At 45.1% G+C, this 15,685-nt stretch overlaps 1 long non-coding RNA gene across 1 annotated transcript in view; it reads left to right on the forward strand.

Moving 5' to 3' along the window:
- The window catches only part of LOC135366790 (uncharacterized), a 304,126-nt gene extending 298,212 nt beyond the window's left edge, over positions 1-5,914 (forward strand). Inside the window, exons 6-7 of the long non-coding RNA XR_010414286.1 lie at positions 1,437-1,599; positions 5,622-5,914. This is a non-coding gene — a long non-coding RNA (uncharacterized LOC135366790). The remainder of the gene's footprint in view (positions 1-1,436; positions 1,600-5,621) is intronic.
- Positions 5,915-15,685: the final 9,771 nt, after the last annotated feature.

Genomic DNA, 15,685 nt, shown 5'->3' on the forward strand with positions numbered 1-15,685 from the left:
TCATTGCGCACTTTTTATTCTTCCTTTCTCATTTGTTTTCATTAAGCTTATCTTCAATAAATCTCCGTAACAAAGCACCCACGCGCACAGCACTATGTGCTTCAACCAGCCTGACTTCGGATATCCCTCGGCTTCATTAAATTAGATGTCGGAGAAGCTTCCGCTGTACGTGCGATACCTTGGAGAGAGAGCGAGTGAGCGCGAAGGGTTGCTTCAAAAATTAAGGATAAGTTTTGCACGTGCTGCAAGAGTTAGAGGAACTTGCATGAATTTGTAATGCGGTAAGAGTAGAACCGTGGTGTGTTCCCCAGTGTGATTAGAGACGGGCACATCCGTGACTGAAAGAGTGCAAGGAAAAAGGAAGTGACGCATACAAAGAAGGTCTCAAAGGCTTGCTTGCTTGCTTGTTGCCGTTTGGAGCCCAAGCAGCGCAGCATCTTCGCCCAATATTGGCCGGACATTGGCAAATACTAGGCCAATATCGGGCAAGTATTTGCCAATATCCGGCTAACATCGGGCGAAGAGGCTGTGCTGCTTGACCCCAAACGGCAACAAGCAAGGAAGCAAGCAAGCCCTCGAGGCCTTCTTTGTATGCGTGTGACTTAGTTTGGGGCCAGTATTTCCAGCATTATTGCCAAGCAGTATTGCCACCGCGCTCTAATTGATCTACGCAAATTATTTGTCCAATTATGTTCATTTGTTCAAAGATAGGTTGAGGGGACCAATCGCGGTGTCGGGCCTCTCCAGGTGGAGAGAGAGGGGGGGGGGAGGAAACCGTAATATTGCGTTTTTTTTCGCTCATGACCAACGAAGGACTCAACGAATGAATACCGTTCCTTTTGTGTTGATGTCAAGGTAACGGCACCTTCATTCCGCGAGGAGGAGGAGGAGAAATTTTGCACTTTCGTGCCCGTTTAACCAAAACGTGATTTTGTGGTTTCTTTCGTAAAAAAAAAAAAAACTAGTAAACGAAGGATCGAAGGGATGAATACCGTTCCTTTTGTATTGATGTCAAGGTAACGGCAACTTCATTTCGCGAGGAGGATGAGGAGAATTTTTGCACTTTCGTGCTTTTTCAACCGAAACGCGATTTTGCGGTTTCTTTCGCAAAAAAAAAGAACCAAGGACCCAACGGATGAATGTCGTTCCTTTTGTATTGATGTCAAGGTAACGGCAACTTCATTTCACGAGTAGGAGCACGAAAAAAAAATTTGCACTTTCGTGCCTCTTTAACCAAAAACGCGATTTCGATGTCATTTGGTAGAGGATTGGCAATCTACGACCCGCACCTAGAAAAAACCCAAAAAAGCATGAAAATGAGTTTCGTATTATACTCCTACTTCACGGACACTGTAAGGAGACGAACAAAAATCTCTAACGAGCTTCCGTGTTCCTTAAATGTGGAGGAAATTCCTCGTTCCCCTGCTTTCTTCCAGTCTAGGGCAGCAAGAGGCAAAGTGAGAAAAGACCATTTTACCGAGAAGCGATGCGGAAACAAGGCCGAAGGAACACAAGAGATAGAAGAGAAAAGGATACTTCCCGAGGAGAATAAATACATATGCAATGCGAAGGGACATCTCCCCGCCTTCGTCTGACACGGTTAGTTTCCTGCTCTGCGAGTAAACAAAAGTGAAGTGGCGTGGCGCGAAATAAATATACGTCAGCTCTGCTTTCGCGACGACTGTCCGAACTGGGAAATTAACCTTGCGTAGAAGGTTCGTTCGAAGTCCATACTAAACGATGTTGAACCTTGGAAAAAAATCGGCACAACAAAGATACGTATACAACACGCGTTAGTATGGCGCTTATTCGCGAGCAAGCCTGCATTTATGCCGTTTGATCGTGTTTACAGTGTTTCTGATTTCGACGAGGAAAGAACAGACAAACGTACTGCACGGGACAATGCGAAGGAAGGACTAGCCTTGTGCTTTTGTTTATTCCCTTGTTTTTAAATTTGTTTGGACTGGAGGCTCCTTTTCTTTCTCTTTCTCCATAATTGGGTTTGGGATCAAAACTCATTCACTGTCAGACAATCTCGGTAATGTCACAAGTTTAAATTCAAAATCTATTTAAATCTACTGCAACTTTGAAATAGTGTTGGGTCATCTGCTATAAATTGCAGACCCCACGCAAGATGCGGCTTTTTTTTTTATTCTGTGTGAGCACCGCGAAGCAATTATGGCTATGAGCGGCGTACAGATGTGGACAGATGGAGAGAGGACAGCAGGAAGGAATCGGGGACATGGATGGTTAGTATGCGTCCTGGGCCGACTTCAGGAGGAACTGTGCCGACATTCGTCTGGAAAGTCTTCGGAAAACCCAGGGAAAACCTCAGACAGCACGAGCCGGTGATAGGAGTCGAACCCACCACCTCCCAGTCTTCAGCAAGACCTTGGCTACCACCAACGCGCGGGATGCCTTAAATCCGCTCTGCTGTGACGCTGGTAGATGCGGCATTGACGGCCCGCCTTCGCCGTTCCGCCCACGTATTTAGCAGACGCGGAATATTACATCGCCATTACAATGTCCCACGGTTATTTAATTAAACTATATCTGATACAACCGAAATAAGCAACGAGAATAGAAGCGTTACTTTAAAGCAAAAATGTGAATGAGGTGCTTAGCAAGTTCGTCGTCTTTTCTTTGTGAACACCATGTTTTCACTTTTATAGGGCGCGCTTGCTCTCAGTGCTTTTCATAAGTTGGTATTTTATTTATCTATTTTATTTTGTGTTAGCGCAGCGATGCGACTGTGGCTCATAAGTTTGTAGACTGCAGATGACGTACCTTCGTTGCATATGCTGTTGGCGTAAGGTCCAGTTAAACAAGCCCTTTGGCTTAGGCGGGACCATAGAATGTTCGTTAGACACACATGAAAACAAGTCATCATCATCACCATCGTCATGTTGCAATTCATTGCCTCTGATTTGCATCATTCAGCTTTTTTTAGATACCAGTATTTTCCGTCCCTCTATTATCAATGCACGTTACTTGTTCTTTATTATGTTTAAGGCCATTATTGAATCGTTTTGTTTCGTTTTCCTTTGTTCTTTTAGTGTTATATATGCTCTCTCTTTTTTTGGTAGTCAGGTCTCTCGTATACATTGGGATTGTTCACTCACCATCCTGTCCGGCCTAGCCCCCCACAAGCCATTTGGCTTAGGTGCAGAGAACGTGTAGAACACTTTGGTTGGGAATGAACATGGTGGACAACGCAACCACCTTCAATCTCAGACAGGCTTATGTGGGTCATGTCTGTTTCTTTGTGTTCATTTTACTGAATAACCTTTGAAAACAAAAAAGAATTATGTTACTATTAAGCAACATAACTACTTTTCACAGTGTCCGCAAGTCAAAGAAGGAACTACATGACGGTCGACAGACAGAAAATCATTATACCGCCACGAACCTACCACAAGTCTCCATCGCATGTATCACGCAGGAACGGGAATTCCGTTCAATCCAGACCACACGTCTTCCCCGCCACCCCACCCTGTACGAATGTTTCAATAGAGTCGGACACCACACCTCAATACCCTATAATTATCGCACGCCGGCCCGCCCTCACCGCACCTTCATCTTGTCGGAAACACCGCCGAGTCCATTACACATAGGCGACGTGGCTTCGAAAATCCTTTTCATGGCCGCAGCATCTCTGTTCCCCCCCGTCGCACACGCAATCCGAAACACATCGCCAGAGTCGTAATCTATATTTAAGCCCAGAACGACCCAGAACCTCGTAAATACGAGGTGCGTGTGCACAGCGCACAATCTTGAGAGGGCACTGCCAAGTGTAATTGTAGGAGTGGAGTTGTGTATGAGGACAGGTCGGAGGAAACCGCAATCTTTCCTAATGGGCTTCGAACACGAACTGCCTGGGACGGCGCACGCTCTCTGAATGACAATTTGCTTCCTTCGATTCCCTTACAACGCTGATCAGCGGCAGTCATTTCGCGAGATTAATGTGCCACGATTGTGATGATTTGTGAGTTGAATATGCGATGCGATAACCGTTTTCAAGCGTCGGTGATATCGATTCTCGCGTGATCTGCTTTGATGAAATTGCATTCCTGGGGTCAGAATGTGAGGTGGAACGATAGCTGTGTTTGGGTGGGGCGTGCTTTGGTTCTATTGCTGCACGTATCAGGGTGCGGTAATTATATATATGTTATATATATATAGATACTCATGGAACGATGCGACAGCACCAGAGGACACGTGTTTCGCCGTGTTTGCGGCTCGTCAGCCCTGGGTAGCTGCGCATCGTTCGGGATTGGCAAACCAGGGGTCACTCAGCGAGCGATATACACCTGGGAGGGTGACTGAGCACTCCTCAATGCCACAGTGCAAGCCAGTGAATTATAAAGAGGGGAAAAAGCTATTAAATAAATAAATAAATGACGTTCATTTATTTATTTATTTAATGGCTTTTTCCCCTCTTTATTATATATATATATATATATATAATTACTCATGGAACGATGCGACGGCACCAGAGTACACATGTTTCGCCGTGTTTGCGGCTCGTCAGCTCCGGGTAGCTGCCCATCGTTCGAAATTGGCAAATAACGGGTCACTCAGCGAGCGATCAACACCTGGGAGGGTGACTGAGCACTCCTCAATGCCACAGTGCAAGCCAGTGAATTATAATGCAGGGAAAAAAGCCATTAAAGAAACAAGTAGATGACACTAGACGTGTTCCAGGGCGTCGGAAAAGTCCAAGGAGGAGTGCTGGGAGCTGTGGGGTGTGACCATAAAGTCGAGTATACTAGTCTTCAGTTGAGAGACACATGGGTGTACGCTGCAATGCTTGCGTCTCCGGAGCTTCATAACTAGCGGGTGCCGCCGATAGTGATCTCGAAGGCGGAGGTACTGCCGACACGTGTGCTATGTGTTGGAGAAACAAACCTAATTGGAGCCGGGAAAAAAGGGATCACTCAGGGGTACAAAGTTGCAATCAACGGGATTCATGTCGTTCTATCGCCCGCTACAACTTTCTCATTGACATTTTGGCTCTAATCCTTATAATTCAAAAACTGACTAATTAATTTCACTTAATTAATTAATTACAAAACAAAAATTGTTTGAGTATCCTCACACCACTGGTGACACAATGCAATCAGTTTCTTTGGTGTGCTATGAACCTTTTCTCTTTCTTTTTTACTTTCACTCATTTTTCGTGAAACACTCAGTATATATTTAGCTGCGAGTTATGTGTTCAAAAAGTAAAAGAGAAAAAAAAAAACATATCGCACCCTTCTTTACGATGATTAGAATAGTCGTGCTAAATACACGGATAAAGTCTGCAGACAATTATTTCGCAATTTATCTCGCTTTCCCAGATATGTCTGCTACACTCTGACTCCTTTCACGCACACCCCACAAAAGTCATTACAACCCCTCCTACAAAACCTCCTCGCCATCCGCCGTCCCTTTCCAAGCTCTCATTATTTCGCTGCAAGGTCTCTCTCTCTCTCTCTCTCTCTCTCTCTCTCTGTCACTCGCTCTCTATTTCTTTCTTCACTTCATCTTGTACGCGATGGAGCTGCATTTTACCCTCAAATAGTTTTATGACCACTTCCTCTTACAAAATGCGTTTCCCTTCAATTTGTTTTTTGCAGATACACCCCAAGGGAATCGGAAGAAGCAGAAAAGCATAAAAAATCATCTCGATTACCAAACGGCGCGCGCTTCCAGGGACCTGTTGCCTGAAACTTTGCGTTATGTCTTCTTCTCTTTTTGCCTCACTCCATTAATCAAGGCGCTCCGTTGTTCCTTCAGTTCGCAATTTCCATTGAAGAGTCTCTTTAGGACAGCCCTCCGTATAATATAAAAACCTCTGGAGTATTTAGGTGTGCTGGGTTAATGTCTCACGAACTGCAAGGTCTTTGTGAAGTTCAAAATGGGCGATCGATTGTGTGACATTCTCATCCCGCTCCGTACTTCAGGGTGGCACTACACGTTTTGTATTGTAACACCACACGGTGTATGCACACGAGTACGGAATGCTCGCTAAGGCTCATATACATTAATTCATTCATTCAGGCTTCATTCGCGCAAACAGAGCAACCTCTACAAAATCGTTGTGGAAACAAAGCCTTAATTTCCCTCGTTTGTAGTAAAACAAACAGCGTCTTCGTGTCCCCCGTGGTCTCTCTCACTGCCCTCGATCTCCCCGGCAATCCGGGACTCAACGTTAAAAAAAAAGCAAGTGCCACCGTCAGTCCTTCGCCAGATGTCATTGAACATGATGTTAAGCGTATACGCTGAGCACACTGTCGTCTACACCGACGGGTCATCTACACCTGTAAGTTCATCGGCCGCCTTCGTTATTCCATCGGTCTCACGGATATCATCTACGCCAGCCAAGCTTTACGGCATCTTGTCGTTCCTGCGGTATGCTCTGCGCGACGCTCCGTGGATGTGGGTGGTATACACGGACTCCAGGGCAGCCCTGCAGTGCATAGCGAGCATGGGTGCGCGGGTTACTCTAGCTCCAATTGTGACGGACATCTTCAGCGACGTTCAGCGTCTGTGCGTTCAGCGTCTGACGTAGGGTCACTCCACCACTTTTCAGTGGATCCCAGGTCACTGTGGACTAAGCGGAAATGTACGTGCTGACAGAGTGGCTGCTGCTGCCAGACAATGCCAGGCTGTGATACCGTACATGTTGACCCGTGGTGACAGGAGGGCATTCTTGTCGACGATGATACAACCAATGGCGACTCAATAATATAATGGCGACGTAATAATACGCATTACAGACAGGTCCTTGTTGCACCCCGTAGATCCAACTTTCTCGTTTCCCCTCCCAGGCCGTTTGCCCCCTCTGTCTCTCTTCCCTTCTGCATCGACTTCTCCTCAATATGGCTTTCACCCCGCAGTCCAGACACAGACTAGGGTATGCTTCAACCAGCTCGTGTTCCAACTGCGGCATAGTGGCAAGCATTCAACACGTTCTCATCGAGTGCCCTCTATACAGTTCGGAGAGAGCAAGGCTCCAGTCCCAACTGACCCGTACAAACAACAAGGCGCTCAGCCTTGCCGCAATCTTGGGTCCTTGTTCTAACCCTGTGCAGCACCGTCAATGTCTGCACTCATTCTATCTGTTCTTGACGTCTACTGGCCTGCTTGAATTCCTCTTACCTCAGAGCTGCCATGAATGCGGAGGTGTGATCTTCACAGCACTACATCTCTGGTGGCTGACCGGATGAACTGCTATCCCCATCAGTTACGACGCACCCGTGTGTGTGTGATATCTCATTTGCGTGTGTCGTGTGTGTGTGTGCGAATGTGTATTCATTTTTTTCATCGTAATCCCACTCGTATATTAACCCACATGCACTGAGGTATGGTACCGCAATTATTGCGGTGAATCACCTCATCACATCGTCATCCATGTAGTTGTTGCTGTTGTTCATATACGCCGACACACAAATAACGTGTTCTGATACAATCTGTCCGGCCGCTCTTTCATGCATTTCCAATATTCGCTGCAGACAGCTCTGCCCAGACTCTTTTGAGTCCAAACCTAGCCAACGTGGGCACATTGTGGACTGTAGCGTTCCGGGCGGGGTACCGAGTACCCGCGGTTGCTGCCGCCGGCGCTGCATGCTTGCTCGAATCTAGCCTCAAATTCAGCAGCTAACGCTCCGCTGCTGGAGCCCTCACGATACGCATGCTCGCGCGTTCCTGTTAATTCTGACGACGGCTGTACAAACCAAAAATACCCTGCAGTGGCCGTCATAAATATAGGTAGGCACAAATATCAGTTCTTCTTGTGTTTAATTATTTATTTGTCCGTTTCTTCTATACTTCCTTTTCTGTTTTTATAGTTACTACGCACTCGCGCGCGCACACACGATATAAAACTGACTGCGCTCAGAAGAAAAAACAAAAGAGAGAAACAGCTTCCTTCAATGTAACAGTTGAGAATAATTTTTATTCTTTATCGTTCGGGTGTACTTCTGTCGTGTAAGAATTCGCCTTAGAAATGGAAGTGAAAGAAGAACTCGGCCTGTTTATTTATGTTGCACGCATTCGCTATTCACGAATACGTATCCAAGTGAAACTTCACGCTCGCAGCCACTTTCGCTTCTCTCCGTCAGAAGCATCCTTTTCTTTTTTTTTTTTTCGTAACTTAATAATAGCGCATACCTGCCTGAAATCAAATCTACAAAAAGTGGCTGAACGGGCTCCACTTACTCCGCTCACAATCGAAGCCTCTCGAAATCCTTGGGCTTTGGCAAATTACATTTCCCAGCGCAGCTTGAAGAAGAACCAACTTATTGATCGCAAGAAAGAATCGGCAAAAAAGATGAAAAAAAGCGCTTCCACGGACAAATGTACTACATCGCTGTAGGTATTATTTCATTGCCGAAAATCGCTGAGCGTTGCAAGAGATACGAAGTACACAACGAAGTTTTCTGCGGCCGACCATTCGCCAACTTTTTTTAGTTTTTGGTTAGAAAGAAATTATCAGGCTGTACTTTTAGCCCGATCAATTTTCGCGAAGTATATGATACGAAAACCGCGGTTGTGATGACGATAACGATGACTACGATGACGATGAGGATGAACGATGAATGATGATGTTTTATGGCACATAAGCGACTACACTCTTTAAGGAAGTCTTCACCGCTTAACACGCTGATGGTGATGTCTGAGCTCTCCACAAGAGTCAGCAATGTATTTTGTGACAAAATGCACACCCGCAGATATTAGATAGATAGGCAGATAGATAGCAGATAATAGCGTATGAACGAATTTAGTACTTTTTATATCGAAAATATTGAACTTAAAATACCTACCGAGTATATTTACCACTCTTTGTAAACTCTATGCAGTATCTGAAGAATAAGCGAAATGCCCGTTTGAGAAAGTTTCTTCTGTCGTGGATTGACTCGGTTGTGAGAACGAAAAATCGGCCGTCGAGAATTCAGCATCATTTTACGGCATAACTGCCTACAACAGTGCCCGCTCTGCGACTGGTGGACAAAGACCTTGTAAACCTCTAAAGTACTTTTCATAGGAAAAACTGACCAAATCAATAAAAGCTCCTCAGGTCATTGGCGTGATTGGAATTAGAGGTGAGAGCCGTTGGTGAAATTGAGGGCAAACCCGTAATAGCTGTGTGGCGAAACGCTTGAGTTACGCACGCTTGTGAAACTTGCCGATAAAGTGCACTGGTAACACTTGAGCTGCAGAAGCTCTCAGTGAGCATACGCAGTTTGTGGTACTATAGTACAGGCATCACTTCAGCTGTGTGCACCATTATACAGATAAAGGTAAACTCGGAGAATACCAATCATAATACGAATTCTCACAAGTATTAGAAGATGGTGATTGTGATGATGCTTGGGGTTCTTTGGCAGGAAAGCAGCTGCCCAGCACTACAGGAACAGCATTATAACAAAGTATTACTACTATTGCCTGCTCTTATGTTCAGCAAATGGAGTGCGGGAATGCCCAATAATAACTCCATCAAAGAAAAGCATCATACATCACAAGTCTTTTATCTTTCAATCACGTTAAAGTGCGTTTCCGTCACTGCCATAAAGCTTCTAGCGCGCATGCAAAAATCGACCTTGCACACGCCCTTTAAGCACTTTTTTTTGTTATTGTTGTTGTTGTTTTTTGCCGCCGCGGCTCTCAAGGCTGAAAACTGTGAGCTCATCCTCAAACATTTCATCACTTGTGATGCAGGAAGCGCATATATAACGTCAAGCGTGCGGAAAGTAGCTGGCGCATTTTAGACAGCCTTCCATCCATATTGTTTTGTCGCCTCCCCGGAGAAAAGTGGCCGTCGTCACAGGCTTCTCCTCCAAGGCTCAAGATCTAAAGTGATGAATCGCGAGCGCCAAACGTGCGGAGAGGGAAAAAGAAAAAAAAACGTAGATGGAGAAAGTCACTTTAACCTCATACTATGCGTGGAACGAGTAAGAGATCACTAAGCGTCGAACAATCTTCCCTGACACCTCGGTGACGCAAACAATGATAAAGTTCTGCCCGATAATTAGTTTCGAACCTTCATTTGGAAAAATGAAGAGTGACAGGTTCGTTTATCAAGGATACGAAAAGGTTAATTGATCACTTTCGGGCGTCTCGTCCTCTCTTTTCTCTTTGTTTTCTTTTTGCTAAATGGGATGAGCGTCAAATTAGTGACTATCACTGCGGCAGTTTGTTATCAAAGTTTCCACCGTTGTCATCTCAAAAATTCCCTTTGCTAGTCAACATGAAGCGAACACGTTACGTTCCTACATAAAATTCGTTTTGCATTCAGAACGGGTGCTTGGCACACTGTAAAAACAAATCTGTTACCGTAGGCCCTTCGACTGTCGGACCCGGGCAACAGACGGTCGCTTCTCCTGCCTATACAGCGGCAATGCAGTGAAAGCACGCTTCGCAGGAGACAGCCACGGAGGGCTTCTATAACGCCGACCATAGCCACAGTTGCTTCGCGGCGCTAAACAGGGGTATATTTTCTCTTTTTTTTTTATTTTTGCAGAACAGATTCTGCGTTAAAACTGCACCACCCATAAGTACAGTGTCAAATTTCAAGTTCGGTATTTTGTGCACGTCTACATATCGACACCAGAGTAGATCTTTTTAATTCCTGTTAGCGCCGCGAACCGACTGTAGCTATGATCGGCGTACAGACGTGGACAGATGGAGAGAGGACAGCAGCAAGAACTGGAGGGTCACTATGTGTCATCGGTCGACTTCAGGGGAAACTGTGCAGACATTCGCCTGGAAAGTGTACCAAAAAAACCAGGGAAAAAGCCAGACAGCGCAGCCGGTCAGGGGGTTCGAACCCCCGTCACCTCCCAGTCTCGGCGTGGAAAGCGATCATCCTAACCACTACGCCACGGAAGCTATTCAGGGTAAATCTCTCGTAGCAAAGCAGTTACAGAAGTAGATAATCATGCTGTTTGTACAGAGGTGCCTCCTCTAAATACGTCTTTCTGTAAAAGAGGTGTCATATTGTGCCTACCACCGCTGCTTTCCGCCCACGTCTGACCAGATGGCATAAAGTAACGTTTGCCAAATTTATCTTTGCTGACGACACTGACGATGTCGTCATCTATGATTGCAGCGCAAGGGTCCTCGTTGCGGACCTTCTCAGTCTGAAATGACCAGACTGCTCAGTGGATTACTTTTGTGTAACGTTCAAAGTCGGAAAGGGAGAAAATTCTTCCTAGCAACACTGTCTTTGTGTCAGTAAAAGTCACGACCAGGGTTCTCGACCTCACTTGACTAGGTGTGGGCCAAGTGTCATTCCTGGACAATGACCGGATAACTGAAGCCAATTGTTGGGTATTGGTCACTTCTGTTCCCTGGAATTCTCGTCCGAGTCCGGAAGCTGAAGTCCGGATAAACGAGGGTGAAACACATGGGGAGAAATCCGTACCCATGCTTTTTTGTCCCGATAGCGCAGGATCCGGATAAATGAAGTCCGGATAAACAAGGTCGACTGTATTGTTTTATTTGGTTCATTTGTAGTACTAGTATCTGACGCTCCATACGCCTCAGTTCATTCTTGTATTTTCATTCTTCCTTCATCATCCTCACGTAATGTTCTGTGTGCAATGGGGTAGGGTACCGCACCACCGCGTTGAAACACCCCATCTCATTGTCATCATTTAGTGTTGTTGTTATTGTTAGTATCTGAATTGACATTTTTGTGCGTCTTTCTTCTTTACGCCCACTCAGACAGACTCAAACCACGGAGGACACCTACGGTTAGCTCCAGCATTGTGTTCTATTTCTTTCCACGTTCAGTACGTGCGTTCCGTATCACCGTCACATCAAGTCAGCGTGCTCGTTCTTTGCACGGGTTCACAGGGGTCGGAACTGATTGTTTCTGCTAGATTGGTACGGGAAGGTGACGGGTCTGCCTATGTGAAGCACTGTGTGGCATACAGATAGGGTCTTGCAAGTGTTCATAGGCCGAGATTGATGGCAAACGCGATCGAGAGGACAAAGAACGGGGAGGGGGCAGCTGCCCGTATGGTTTGTCTTTGCCTTATGCCTCGCCTGCAGTTACGTGAAGCGTCAAAATGCTTAGAAAGTGATAAGAATAAAAGAATGAAAGGTCGACGCTTTTTCTTCTGCCTTTTACGAAGAAAACTTACAATAATGTAATTTCACCCGTATAAGCCGCACAGCAAACAAGGCGCAGGACCCATTTTTAGGAATGTTTTGAAAATTTTCGGGCAGATAAGCCGCGGGAAATACGAGGCGACTGATTTGAGCGACAAAGGAGATCATAGAGAAGGCCATAAACCCTGTGGTCCATACTCCGGGGTCTGCATGGTGTACAACAGAGGAGGTCAGTTCTAGTGTTCTACCAAGATAGATCGGATTGTGCCCTTGTTGCGTGTTTTTCGTGAATCGACGGGTCAGTGGCCTTCCAGAAGACATGAGTCACTGTCACCACATCAGTTAAACCTGCTTGGGGGAAGGCACCAGGAAGGCCAGTCTACACGAATGCGGACACGCAAAAAAAAAAAAAAAAAAGCGGGAAAACTAGTTATCAGATAAGCCGAAGAGCGCCCGTGAGAAAAAAAAATCGGTATATTGGGATCACAAACTGTCTCACTTCTTTTTCTGTTTTCCTATCTGTGTCAAGTAGATGCAGTACCAAGCAGGGAGAAGTCATGTCCTCTAAGATCAAGTAACACTAAAAAACGGTAGACACTGAGGCTTTCTACATTTATTCGCAGTACTAGATTTCGGACCCAGATTCCATTCGAACTAGTACCGCAAATAAATGTAGAAAGCTTCAGTGTGTACTGTTTTTGAGTGTTGTTTCATATCTGTGTCAGAGAACTTCATGTAACCTGAGAAGATCGCTATAATCGTTATCCGAGCTTTCATCCCGTATCCCTTGGATGAGACGTCCCCTTTGGCTAACCTTTCCCCCGTATTTCTTTTTTTTCCCCTTTCGTCTAATAAATATACCGCCCCCCCTTTTTTTTGATGAGACCACTAATAAGCGAGGTTACGATTTTAAAACAGAAGAATGTTGCCCGAATATACTCAAGCAAAGCATAATGTTGTACAGCAAAAAAAAAAGAAGACGAAAAAGAAAAGCTCAGTAACTGACCCCCTGCGTTAAAAAGGAATTGTTTTTGTGTTGGCGTCGCTTAGCAGAACGTGGCAATCTACGAGCCGAAGTTCCAAGCAAGCCTATGCCGCGTAGCACAACTCCAAACTTGCTACGTAAAACCTAGGAACGACTATAACGCTGCCGAAAATACATTCAGTCAACATACATTGCCTTTCTTTTTCTCCTCATACGAGTGCTCAGCCAGTAACAGACAAGCAGGCACTGTTAAAAGCGCGGGGTTTTGTTACTGTTTTGCTTTTACGTTTCATCGCGCACTTGTGAAAGAGCATTAAACCGTTAACGACACCACAGTACTTTCAGCAGCTTTCCCAACTCAGCAACCCCGTCTGTGTTATCTTTGCCTTTTTACACTCTATTTCAGGGGGGCTTCTCATTTACAGCCTACTGCGATATGTTTCGCACGCGCAACATCACCTCTCTCTCTCTCTCTCTCTCACTCGCTCTCTGCCCTACTCATGCGAATTGCGCGCCAGTGCACTTCAAATAAGCATTGTTTTACCTGCATCACAGAGAAACAATATTTTAGCGACCCAGCCAAAGCTGGCGCATGTTCCAGACACGTTTATGTCTGGAACATTGCAAATCTGGATATTTGGAAAGTAACAGCAGTCTGGTCGTACGGCTTACTTCGAATTAGTGATAACTGAACGCAAGAGAATGTGCAGCATTGGGCACGCTAGTTAATTAACAAAAGTTAATGAAGTTAATGAATGTTAAAGAAATAAAGTTCAAGAAAAGTTAACGAATGGCATTAGCAAAAGTTAAGAGAGCGTTTGAAGAAAATTTAAGGTGCAGATTTTGATTATTGCAAGCATGCAGCATGCGAGTTAGGCTTATGTTATCGTATTCCTTCCTCACGCAAATTCACAAAATGTTTAACGCTCTATGGCCGTCCTAAATTACAAGTTAACAAACTCGCTAACTAACAGGGCAGTGGACCTCTCGTATACACCCAGTCACAATTACCGCGTTATTTCTGCAGGCTTGGGTAGCATTTCCCAATGACGTTCGCGTAAAACGACTTTGTAGAGTCCTAAAGGATTTCTTTTCTTTTTGTGCATTTTTTTATTGTATTTCGCTGCTGTCGGCAACTGGGGCCTGTGTCGATGTCCCTTACATTTTTACAAAAACTTTTTACCCCCATCTTCATTTACACTCATTCTTTACACTTCTTTTGTGGGTTGTAAAGTCTATCAAGACATAGTAACTGCCTGTCACAGATTTCCCTATATATATATATATTCCTTGTAAATGCAGGTTGTAAAACGCAAAGTACTAACCTTTTGACTCAGTCACCTTTAAACAAAAAATATGACACACAAAACGTTATTACTTTTACTAAGCAACGGTCTTAATATATACGGTTCCGAGTTAGGAGCTCTGCCGCGCACTTCTTAACAGCAGCACGCACAACAAATTGGACGTTCCCGCTTCGACTACGCAAGGGGCCCCTCTTAGTAGAGACGTTGCTTTGAGTGTGCCGCAGCTGCTTCCTATTGCACCTTTGAGACCAACCACGGGCGATTGCCCTCGCAGCAGTGAAAGCTAATTGTTCAGGCAATTAGGCCAAAGTTTCTGATGCGTGCAGATGAAAATGAGCTATCGCTGCAGTCTGCCCGATCGCGAGATGTGATAATTATTCCTTCAGACCTCTCTTCCTGACGGCCCTGCACTTTCTGCATGGTTCAACGCTTTCGGAAACGGTTATTCGGCGTTCCTGCATTGCACTGGTAAGCTGTCGCAAACGTGCTGAGCGCGATTTAGAGAGCTGTTTACCGAATGGTGTTATGTAGCTTTTTCGGGGATTCGCTATAGCAGCCGGCGTTTAAGAGGCGAAGACAACTGCGCGCTGGTGGTATGTCTGACGCGCCTGTTTTCAGGCTGCGGCGTTGAATTTCAATGCGGTGCGATAACGCGGATACGGAAGTGTGTACTTGTACTATAGTTTCGTGGTACGTTATAGAGGAAGGATTTGCAACACGTGCTTCATGGAAAGAGGTACATCTATAGAGACAGGCGTCGTAGACGTAATGCGCATTCTTAGTGTCGGGGGGCTTATGCGGTTTGTTGTTTGAGTCAGTCGCGTAAAGTCCATTATAATTCGTGTCTGTTTTTATGCTGTACGAGGCAAAGTCTATAAAAATATATTTTAAATCGTAAATGCGCTTCGAAGTACACGCCCATATACTAATGCACTAGTTTGAGTATTTCAGTATTCGTTTTGCCTTTATAATGATGCACTTATAAAAACGCAGAAAATTATCACGAAAATATAAATACAGCTAGAAACAATCGAGCAAGTGTAAGTGTAATAGTTTGTGGTCTGCGTTCTGCATGGTACTCGTTCCAGCGATACTGCGATATTGTCATCACGAACGTATTTTAAAGGTATCGTAAATCAGCAGACAGGAAGTTTATGTTGACGGGGGGGGATATGTACACATGCACTTACTTCATCAGTTAAAAACAGTTAACATCGACGAAAATATTTTAGTCCGGCTTCACTCTCGCTTATCTTATCTTATCGTTCCCAGTATGTCGTTGTCAACAGCG

Source organism: Ornithodoros turicata, chromosome 8 (genome assembly GCF_037126465.1).
Source record: "Ornithodoros turicata isolate Travis chromosome 8, ASM3712646v1, whole genome shotgun sequence".
In the NCBI taxonomy this organism is placed as follows: Eukaryota; Metazoa; Arthropoda; class Arachnida; order Ixodida; family Argasidae; genus Ornithodoros; species Ornithodoros turicata.